Here is an 11,987-nt window from a genome sequence, read left to right on the forward strand (position 1 = left end):
CTCTCCTACTTTTGTAGAAAACGTCTTTAATTAAGGAATTGTTAACTCAAGTTGTGTCATGGGGGGAAGTTTACAATGAATAACATCCGACTGTTACTAACTTGTGGGCTCTGAATCATTTAGCTATCTGAAGTGTACCATTGTATACCAAAAATGTCAAAGCAGATAAAGGGCAATAAAAAAAGAACGAATTGTTACCTTTGATACAGAAAGAGATGATCATGTTTTATTTTTAGCTGTAAAAGCTTATATTAGTATGTTGGTTTCATTCTTTGGTCCGTTATGCACATCATATAAATTCTTTATAGAAGGGATTGTGTATAGAGGGTTTTTATTTAATGCTTTATATTATTCATTATGCAATTAAATGGTAAATTTGATCTGTACGAGCATTTTATATTGTTTTTCTGATGACAATAAATACATTGTTTGACTGATTGAAAATAACAAGGGGGCTTATATCAGCTCCCTGGATAGATAGGTCTAGCACGAAGAAAGACAACAGATTATAAAACAACAACGATTCAGAAACAGTTTCAGGAGAGGGTATTGAGGGATGAATTCAGCGAATAATAGGAACAGAGCAGGCTGTAAGCGGGGGTGTGCAAGAGGTAGATGGTAGGTGATTGGGGTTCACAGAGTAACTACAGCCATTAGGTTGTGTAAGTGATGGGGAGACAAGACCGGGTTTTTGGTAATGGTAGAAGATGAGACGGGTACTAGCGTGAGATCAAGAAGGGGAAATATCGAGTGTGAAACCTTGAGTTGAGAGGATGCAAGAGTGGAGATAAGTTTCTATAGCGAGCGATGGCTAAGGGACTGGAGGAGACTAGGACAGGAGGAAAAGAGAGCATAGGGTGAACCACGGAGCCATGGGAGGCTAAGGAAATGTTGAATGAAAACAAAGGTAAATGGAGAAACAGTAAGGGTCCCTGAAGGGTATTAGCTCAGATAGAGTTTAAACACCTACTTTGTTAGTACTTTGCAGTGTTAGACAGTGTCTTAAGAACATCTTAGGTCACGTCCTACTGACTTGCAGTGTCAATTAAGTTATGTAGATTGCAGTGCAAAACGGGACTAATTTTCCATTGTGCCAGCAATCTGACAGGCGCGGGTCCTGCACATCTGTAGTTACCCCAGAATTCCTTAAGTGAAACCAGCACGGTTCTTAGCCTTCTACGTGTCTCCAATTCAAGCTAAACCCCTGCGCCAGTTCGCAGCCCAGGGCCTCACTGGAGCATATAGCTAGGCAACTTAAAAATGAGATCATCAGCCCTGAATGCCCAGTTCAGGCCACAATGCCGTAAGTGACTGCTGGTGCTAAGCGATATTTGGAGGGCCCTCTCACTAAACCAGATGCCTCGGTCCCTCATACACCCGGCATCTACAGAATCGATGATCCCTTCACCTCTGGCTCTGACCATTACTCTTTTCAGCTTTGGACGCACAACTATGCATCTATCAAAGGGAGGATACAAAAAGGTCTGACTGTAGACAAGGTGGAGAGAGGTAACACAGCATCCTGACTTGCAAGGCACTTGTTGTGCTGCCCCAGTATCTCCCTATGTACAATGATTTCTCTCTCTCTGTCACACAGCGATCCCTCCCACTGTCATCTCTTGCCATCCTTAATTCTAATTTGTACCTGCTTTCCTGTTCTAGCCTTGGCATCACCTCCCTCTCCCCAATACATCTTCATCCTCTCTTCCTACTCGTCAGGAGCTTAAGAGCAGCTGCTCACAAATCACTATTGCTTCCTCTGGTGTGATGCTGGCATTTCTATCAAGAAGACAACTGCATCATTCACCTTCATCCTGCCACACCTCATTCCGTGCTCCGAAGTGACGTTACAGTTGCGTGTAGCACTAAAGAAGCAAACAACACAACATAACACATTTTGCAAGCCCCGCCGAACCCTTTTAGGCCTGAAAGTCTAGCTGTCCTGACATGAAGTGGATAAAATATCCCAAAACAAAAGTTGCATTTAGGCTGGTGTCAAACCCAAGCTTCCCCGGCATCCTTACAATGAAGCAAAATCAAAAGGAAAAGCCCCCCAAGGAAAACACCCCTAGCGAATCCCAGGAAATTACCCCATATAATAACTCCCCCTGGTGAACTGTAGTAGAAACTTGTCAGCCAATCAGAGTGGCGATGTCTCTGGAACGCTTAACACGCAACCAGTGGGAAGCATCTGAATATGGCTTCTTGCTGGACAAAGGGCCCATATATAACACAATAATGCGCTTATTGTATTAAATGTGTAACTTTTATGCAGCTATTTTAAATCAACTTTGGATCTCTATATTGAATACTAGTGTGGTAAGTCAATTTATGTAAGATCTATTGCTGGAGAACTTGTTCTTAGATGCTAGCAGAATAAGACAAGGCTGCACTTTGGGTAGCTCTACACTTTCATGTTTCGCACCTCAAAGCTCCATTTTCACCAGTTCTGCAGCCTCAGAAGTCCACACTGAATCACATCATGTAAGGAACTCTTGAGAGGCCCATGGTTGCAGACCCGCAGAGCTGAGTGCTTTTGAGATGTAAAGCTTCATAGCCCCCTCCTCGCCCCTCTCTTTAACACATTCTTACAGCGGACGGGTGTGGGGTATTAGGGGACGGTCGGAAAAAGTTAAGACTCACACAAAGATCTATTGGCAGGGTCAGGCATGGTCTTAACTGATGAAATAATTGCACAAATTATACAATTTAATGTATTTGTTTTCCTCAACAGATCCTTATATGCCTCATCCCATGGGTTGTGTAAGCCAAAAGGAATCTCTTCACTAGTACTCTTCAAAGTGAAACCAGTTCTGTCATTACTGCGCAAAATCACCAAGAACTTCGATAAGCAAAGTAACTTTGCTTCCACGAGAAAATGACATGGGTGGTAGTTTGGGGCCACCTATATGAAACAACTGCTACACATTTATTGTGCTATCTTCCAACTTCGGCAACCGCAAAGGTCTCTCAGATATCTACTTCAGGACTGGTTCTGCACATGGGCAATTTATACAGTCTAAATGTGATGCTGTGAATGGTTAAACTCATGCGTCGTTGGTGATCCACGGAGTCAAAATCTCAGTAAGATCTTAACTCTCTTTCCCAACGATTAAGGATACAGTTCTCTATTCAATAAAATACTGGTCCTTTACATACAGACCTGTAAAACATAATGCCAGAAAAAATGGGAAGCACATAGAGTAGTCTATAGAGATTTCAAACATAAAAGGAGTGGTTTGTGGCAGGTGGGTGGTACAAACGTAAGACTCAGAATGAGACAAGATGGGAGACTGGATGTAAGCTGCATTTGGAGTGTAGGCAAATGGCAAAGGCAAAAAAAGAAAACAGCCATAGAATGGAAGCTAGGAATACTGAATGCCTGATGCGAACTGCTGTCAAATCTGGATTCTCTGCAAGAGTCTCCTCTGGCCATGCTTTATACCCAGAAAGTCTCTCCATAAGAATAAGCACTTGTATCCTCCACAGCATCTGTTGCTTCCAGCATCCTTTGTTACTGACAACACAGTTTAGAAGTGTGATCAAGACTATGGAAAACAGCAAAGCCTCAAGATGGGGCCATAGGACCCAAAGGCCATGGATGCAAAGTTGTACAGTTCACTTAACCTTCAAGAAGGCACTTTCCTGGAACTTGGGATACCACAGCGATCCAGGGGAAGTAGAGAACATATTATTAATTTCAGTGTCTTTGAAGCGAATTGTAGAGTGCCTTTGAAGCAATGTGTAGACTCCCACAAGACCTGCAGCAATAAGAAGCATTCGACTATCAACACTGTATCTTCCCCAACAAACCTTTAAAGACTTCTTCTCATACGACAGATCATAATATTCCTGCGCCCCATTCACCAGGGTCTGATCATTTTTCCATCAGTATCTAGAATTCTCAGATGTGTCCTACAAGGAAATGCCATCAGTCAATTGATTTCAAGTGTAAACACCAGATAATCCGTTGTTCTTTCAGATTATGTGCCATTACCATCATCTCCCCTCTTTATGATGTGCACTGTTCAATTCTTTCATCTTCATAAGCCCATCAACCTTATAACAGACAGATTGGTTCAGTGTTCCAAGAAGAGAGAATAGTATCATTCCGTGTCTTCCATGAGACTAAACCTTCATCCCTCGGTGTTAACCTAAAATACATGACTGGCCCAAAGTCCTTACTGTGCTTGAGAACAGACTACTGCCCACCCACTGTCCTATTTTCTTTTTTTTTAAACTCCATCCTTCCTCCCCCAGCTTCAGAGAACTATCCATCAAACTTATAAAATATTCAAGAACAAACTGCCGTCTTGCTGAGAGAAAATAGACAACGAATGACCAGAGGCCTCCATCTTGCTTCTCAACAAAAACCTACTGAGTTTAGAAAAGCTTCTTGACAAACCGAAGATAATAACAGCATCCTTACAGCAAGCTGCGCTTAAGAACTAAAGACTTATCACTTTAGATGCTACAGACTTATGGAATCAGCAGTAGCACAGATTGTATAGAATTACTGTGATTCCTTATTTATATTTTTTGTGCTTTCTTCTGGGATGTTCAAAGTTGTTATGAACAGGATGGCTTTTGTTTTCTACCTGCAATGTCACCATCAGTGTATGTGGTTGGACACACCCTTTTTGTGTAATTTCTATCTTCCTCTTGACCTGGATACCCTCACAGCTCCTGGATACCTTCATGGGTGATAGGCAGTGCCAAACAAATCCTGATTGATTGATTGATTGATTGATTGACCGCACATTACGCCATGCTAGAGAAGCTTTCTGACTGAAAAGTGGGAAAGAAAAATGCTGATAGTTTTATGCCAAGTGTCAGGATTGGATGTCAGTGGAGCACAGATTTCTGTGTCTGGCTTTAAACGACTTAGGTTTCAGAGCTGATGAGGAAACCCCAGACAGTGGGCAGGCTGATTTGGCGGGGGACAATAGATTTTAGATTCTGATGAGAAACTGGGCACAGTGTCCCAGGATCCAAAAGGTAATTTAATTTTACCAGTGCTCTCCCATCCTCCAAAGTCTCCAAAGGACAGTCCACTCAGGCAACCAATATGGAAATAGTTTGGGAACATGCTGGGAGTGGGTCAAAATACAGACGATTAATCCTTGACACTGAAACATAAAAAGATCCTGGTATGGCGGTGCTGAAAGGTCACAGCGGATCCTGAAAAGATATCTTCCATGCCAAAAAGCCCTTAGATCAGACTAGGAATTAAAGCTTTCAGCATCTAAAAATATCCACGTGTTTGTGATGACATTTTCTTAGCTGTAACAATAAATACATCTTTCGCAGTAGCATTTGCCTGAAGTATTACATGGCACTGTAGTCAAAATCACCCCAGAGTGATCTTGGTCCAAATCACGTACAACAGGACACCAAATCTCCCCATCATACCCTAGAACACTATCAGATTGAGGGGGGCAACATGTTTTTTAATAGGACCCGTAGCATAAGACACACCAGCTGTATGTCTACAATGCTCTGTAAGTACTTAGGAAGCCTGTCACAAAAGAAAACCGGATATATTGTTTCGTGTATTCAGTTATTTTACCCTTTGACTGATAAAACCCAACCCTTGAGGCCTAGAGCAAATTCTCCAAGGGAAAAACTAGATTATTTGTCTTTATTGGAAATGATGACTCGGTCACATACAGAGTATTGTGTAGATGATGAAGTAATGCAAAATATCACAGAGGGGCAGATAATAATAAAAAACAGATTTACTACTACTCACTTTTCCCATTCTCCACAATAAGCGGGGTACTTCTTTGCCATTGGAGTAACAGAAGGTCACATCTTAAAAGGGAATAGTTACTTGTAACAGTATCTTTGTAGCTGACGCCTATTCTTCATTCACCTCACAACTTCCCGCGTCCACAGTGAAGAACACAAAATATTTCTATATATTTACATTATACTTCACTTATACTAAAATGTAAGAGAAAATAGAATTGAAGACTGCAGAGACATTGAGGACTATTGGGGTTGACCTGATCATGAGTCATATAGCCGCTATCTGTTATTTATGCATAAAAACAATTCATGCCCTCAAGATGCTTTTCTGAGCCCAATCATTAGATGGTGGAACAATGCAAAACCTGTGGATCTTGAGTATTCTCAAGCTGTACAGCCACATTACAGGTAATTGTTTTTTGTTTTACCATACAGGTGTCCTTTGCGTTCCAACATGCCCTAAGTGTGCCCTGAATCCTCAAGAGGGTGCAAGATTACACCCAAACTGACATCCCAGCAAATCCCTACTTCACATGAGAACCTACAGTCAATATGAGAAATTAATTATCATTATTAATCATATTTAATGTAATTTGAGGACAGATTATCAGGGAAGAATTTAACTCAATAAATGATAGTGCCCAAGGAAAATTGACTGATTTATATAATTTCTGACTGAATATAGTCCGTTTAGAAAGCCATAGCCCTTGTTGTATCATGCATTTATAAGGCTCTTTGACAGGTGCACTCTAATTGAGTACACGTTCAACTTTTTACTTGTATGCCTAGCGTTAAATAAAAACCTCATTTAAAAAAGAAACTGTTATATATTTTGGGGCTGTAAACTTACTTTCTAATGTTCTGCAATACAGAAACAGGAGACACGGTAATCTATCCTTTCCCAGGCCTATGTATTTGCTGGGAAGGCACCTTCGGCTGCAAGGTAAACAGTTGTGCACCCCTACCCGAAGTGCCCTGCTGTATGGGAAACTGGTATCCTGACTTATTTTGGCCCTGGCATCATGCTAATCTAGCGTACACACAGAGGCCTAGGCCTGTCCCTGGTAATGGAAGATCCCCAACGTGTTCTGTGAACCAGAGGGGAGCAGGAAGGGTGCCCTATTAAGGGGCAGTATTCTACTCTTCATACCCTGGGCAAAATGGTAGTGGCGGCGTACTGTATTTAGTGATACTTTATTGTCACCAGACCTTTTCTCTTGGAGTCAAAGAGAGCGTAAGTTACTGACCGCTCATGTGTAACGTTCGGATGCTGTTTGAAACCCAGAACCTGAGGCTGATAGCTGGTGTGCATGTTGAGAGTCTGTATATGCAATGAGTATGTATCACAAGTATGGTATCTGGTAGTAGGGCTCTATGTTGTGTGAATCTAAGTACTGAGGCAAGTGGGTTCCATTCTGGTTTAGCCTGTTACAAGATGGTGGATGAGGGCAAGTTCCCCAGTTAGTGAAAGAGTACTACCTGTATTCCTCTGGCTGGAGGGTGCTTACCAAGATACTGAACCGGGGAGAAAGGAGACATGGCTACCTTTAGTAATTCAACTAGGACCTTTCTACCAAAAGATTGCAGAGTAGTTCTTCCTGACCAATGGTAGACGTGAGAGGTTGGGCTTTAGTTTCTTTTGTTCAAGATGAGGACGTTTCTAGGCAGTTACAGCCCTTTTATCTATCCGATTACTCTGCACCTGGCTGTCATCAGCCTTCCTGATGCAGTAATTACACACTTTATTATGCATGTGTTCTGGATTCTCCTACTTGGAGCCAGACCTATTGTTACCCTCACTTTGCACAAAAGAAGTGTCTGAAAAGTAGCCTGAAAACAGCATTTGAAAGAGAACCATCCTAAACCAATCCTGAAGCCTTAGACAGGGGATCCACCCCCCCCCCCTATCTAGACAATTTGTATAGAAACCCGCTTTGTTCCAATCCCATGTTCTTTTTCGCTAGGGAAGGGAGTGCTCCACTGAGCATTAGAAGAGCTGCTGCCCAATCAAGGATGGTGTTTGCCTTACAGCCTGGCTCTCAGAGGCATGGGGGCAGTGCCTAGAAGTCTGCCTTCTGAGGGAAGAGTGGTCCTGGCCTGCTGGAGGAGAAAGAATCCTGCGTGTTTGTGATGTAAGAAGCTCCTAGAGAAAGCTGACTTTCCCATGAACCCAGGACTGACAAGTCATGAGCAGGTCCCCCATGGTTGCTTTGTGCAGTTTTTCGTGTACGCTGAAACAACATTGTACCAGAAGATCTGCTCATGTCACACAGCAGATGGCTGTGGGCTGAGAGACTAGTGCAGCCATTGCCGATGCTGTGGGGAAGACTGTGTTGCCATCATAGCAAGAATCTGCAATCGGCCCGGAGTCTGCAATGGCCAGATGACACCATCACAAAGGGTTCAGCCTGGAGGCTGTAATTCCTACCGCAGGGTACCCTCCATAGCTGGTCAGGAAAGTCATCGCTGCTGAGGAAGGGCGTTGCTACATAGGCCTGCCGCTCCAGTTACTTCAATGACTTTTGTCGTGAATGAGACTGCCACAGCAGCCTACACGGAAGAGGAACTGCTGCTATGAAGACAGGAGCGGATCCACTCCCACCACACTGCCTAAGCTGCTACAGAAAGCAGCAAGTAAATTGCAGTGGCTAGTCTGCACGGAGACCAGAGACTAAAACGCACTCTGTGCTTTTGTCCCCCACTACCTCCCTGAGAAGCCTGTGACTGCTCCCCTGGCTACCATGAGAGTCAAGTGAGCAAAGGCTTGTGTTTAGCCCTGATTGCAGAGCCTTAATAGGATGGACCCCAGAGCATTAGTGGCATTTGACCCCCATCACCATAGTAGGGGCCCAGCTGATTGCCCTGTGACAAATAGGGTCTGACCGTATTACCTTGAGTTTAATTTGACCACCTTAGAAAGTTACTTGTCTGTAATTGCATTGCTCCAGCAGTGGTATCTCATAGGTCATTGCGGTTTTACAAATTCCACATTGTCATCCGTGGAATATACACTTGGTTAGGTAGTCATCCGCCACATTCGGGTGCGGTTTTGCCCTCAGACAAAGGGTGCATGCACCCTAAGCTCCCAGCAGAGGATCTCCAAGATTCTTCTATTAAGGAAGGTGTATACTCAAAATATCAAACATGACTTACCCGGACGAGGGTGAGATGAGTATGAATCTAAGACGTCAACATTGGATCTTAGACACTTTGTAATATAAAAGCAAGTAGTTACCTGTCCCACTGGTTCTTCTGTCATGGCCTCATTACCTGCACGTAAAGTTTTAGAAAAAAGGTTGAAGTTTGTCACGTTGCCTTTGTGTAAATCTCTTGAAGCGGCATAAAGCACGCATGCCACTTGTAATGACGTAGGTGGTAGGCTACCGCTTTTGTCGCAGCATTACCACCTGCAGATTCAATCCAGTCATCGTACCACCTTCCAAGAGAGGCCAAGATAGGCCTTGGCAATACCTGCCCACACACATCTGGAAAACAGAGGACCAGCACACTGTACCGGCGGGTTTAGAAATCCCATAGGTCACAGTGAGTTTTCCCACGTGAGGCAACACTTTTTGGGAGGCAGCAGAAGAGGAGACCATTCCTGACGGTGCAGGGACAGAGAAGTGCTGTTGGTGGGAACATTGATTTCCATAGGAGCAAACATTGCTGATGCAGTGAGCAACAAAGAAGCAGTTCTGTCGCCACTGAATGGAGTTGCAAGGTCAGATTAGATTGTGTTTGCAAGTAAACACTGAATCTAATTCAGGGTCTGTAGTGTAATTAAAAACTTGCAGTTCATTTGGAAGCAATTGCAGAAATACCACCCGAACCCAGAAGCTCGCTAGGTGGAAACTGCAAAAACAAGAGCTTTGCTTTTTAAATATTGTTATGGATTACTGCTGGTCTGCTCCCCTTCCAGCAATGTAAATAAGATGTGCTATTCCAGAAGCCAATGTTTCGCATTTCAGCTTCCTTGCTTAAGACGATGCACAGTGGTGGTTAAAGAGCATGTTTTTTTCGTTTTTCCCACTGAACTCAAGACTTTTTGGTTGCACGCAACGTCCTGCAATAGATTACATTTGTTTAAGAATATGGAACTCTGCATAGATCACAAATTGACAGAGGTGGCTTTTTAATATGTTTTACGCCCATACCTTCTCCGGCCCTTCCAAGGTTCCCTTTCTATCATTTTGTAACTGGAATGTCGTTCCCATTTGCTGGGATACTGTCTTTAAAGTTAACTATAAGTCTATGAAAGGTTTGGCTTTAGTCCCCAGGTAAATATGCCTCGAGGTAGGGTCCTCATAGTTCCACAGCATTGGTCGATGATCAGTGGCGTAGCAAGGTCAGGTGGTACTCGATGCGGAAAATTACTTGTCACCCCCGGCTTGACAAAAGGGCAAAAATGTGTTTAAAACACATATTTTTGCCATTTTGTCACCCCCCTCAGTGATGACACCCGGGGTGGCCCACACCCACCACACACCCCTTCCTACACCACTGTCGATGATCAGCTCATGTCCCTATAGATCATCTCAGTTCACACTCCAAGACCTTTAATACGATTTTTTGCATTCGACCATAAGAGGTTACGCAGAGTACAATCATGAAAGCATGCATGTAGTTGCAGCAGGACACTGGCCTATCACCGATTGGCCAGAACACAGTGTAGATGTTTTAGGGCACTGAAACATTGTTTGCATTTGTATAGTACAAACCACAATTTCCACTGTAGAAACACAGAAGAATGGTCACTATGGAGTCCTTTACACCGGTGTTCACAATTCAGTTAAAACGCGATGCAATGTATCCACTATAGTAGAAAGATAATCAATAAAGGGGACTTACTTTCAAACCTTGCTTCTCAAACATGTAGGAGTATGGGAGAGGATAACAGCCGCAGGCAATGTGATTAATACATATTTTTCATAATATGGAAAGTTGATAATACGTAAATCGTCTGAACATGATCATCTCTTTGACTGATATGTTATTTCTATTTCACAAACCATTCCAAAAGGCAGCAGAGCGCTATACAGGGTCAAAGGCAAGCTTAAAGTCGGCGAGTCATAGGAAAGGAACCCGAGTGAACAGTTAATGTTTTGTGATGAACTGTTATTTAAAGAGCGGAGTCTTCAACTCGTCGTAAATTGGAGCAGCGTTGGGGTGGTCCAGATGGATACTGGGATGTTGTTCCAGATTCTGGGTGCATAGATAGAAAAGACCAGTTGTCTTGTATTTGTTTTTTACACTTCCTAGTCTGCAGTTTGATAGTGTCCTGGCTGCGGGTGTGTCAATAACCACCAGTGATGGTGAGCTTAGCAGGGTGCTGGTTGTGATGGCTTTGTAAATGACGCAGCTGATTTTGAAGATGGTGCAGTCTGGCAAGGGGAGCCAATAGCTTTCCAGCAGGATTGAAGTGATGTTATCATATGTGTTAAGGTGCTGGATGAGATGTGCTGCAGTGTGTAGGATGCCCCTGGTGAGTGTCAGTGTGGGGTCTGAGGCCATGGAGTAGGGCACTACAACCATAAAGATGCGAAAGAACAGTCATTCTAAAGCCGCTTTCTGAAAGAAACAGCTTGATTTTCTTCAAAAGAGAGCTGGCACCAGGCTGTCTTTGTTTTTTTTGGCAGGGTGTTCCTTGAGATAGGGGTTGGAGTTCAGGGTGAATCCAAGTGATTTGGCATTCTGTGAAAGTTGGGGTTTGAAGCCGCTATGGCTCACGTCACTGAGCCAGGTTTGTACTATGTACTTTATAGTTTGTATTATTCCATTCAAATGACTCAATAACAAAAAGTTCCTGTTTGGATTCACTGCAGGCCCTGCCCTCTTTTCTAACAACCCTTTCCACATCGCTGCTATTCTGTAACAATGTCACCTTCCCAACCAGGAAAGCAATAAAATAAATGTATCTAATGTTTTATGGTTTTTGGTTGTGAGAGAATAATTGAGTGTGTGTTTAGTTTCAAAGTGTTTTTGTGCTGATTTGTGTGACAAACTGCATTCGATTTTAGGAAATTTGGGCATTTTTCCAAGTTGGGTGATTGGCTTTCTATTGATGTGATGAAGTAAATAAAAATACAGAAAATATTTAAAGAAATAGACAGTGGCCGTGGGGGGTAACTGAGGAGCGGATGAGGAGAAATAGGGAGAGGACATTGGGAAGAGAAAAGCAGCACATAATGGAGAGCAACATAGGGGAAAAGTGCATGATCGAGAAAGAAACACAGCGT

At 43.1% G+C, this 11,987-nt stretch overlaps 1 protein-coding gene across 1 annotated transcript in view; it reads left to right on the forward strand.

Annotated features, from left to right (window-relative positions):
• CFAP73 (cilia and flagella associated protein 73) overlaps window positions 1–11,706 on the forward strand; it is a 141,462-nt gene extending 129,756 nt beyond the window's left edge. Inside the window, exon 8 of the mRNA XM_085633499.1 lies at window positions 2,735–11,706. The gene's annotated coding sequence lies outside the window, so the exon portion shown is untranslated. The remainder of the gene's footprint in view (window positions 1–2,734) is intronic.
• Window positions 11,707–11,987: the final 281 nt, after the last annotated feature.

Source organism: Triturus cristatus, chromosome 11 (assembly GCF_964204655.1).
Source record: "Triturus cristatus chromosome 11, aTriCri1.1, whole genome shotgun sequence".
NCBI lineage: Eukaryota > Metazoa > Chordata > Amphibia > Caudata > Salamandridae > Triturus > Triturus cristatus.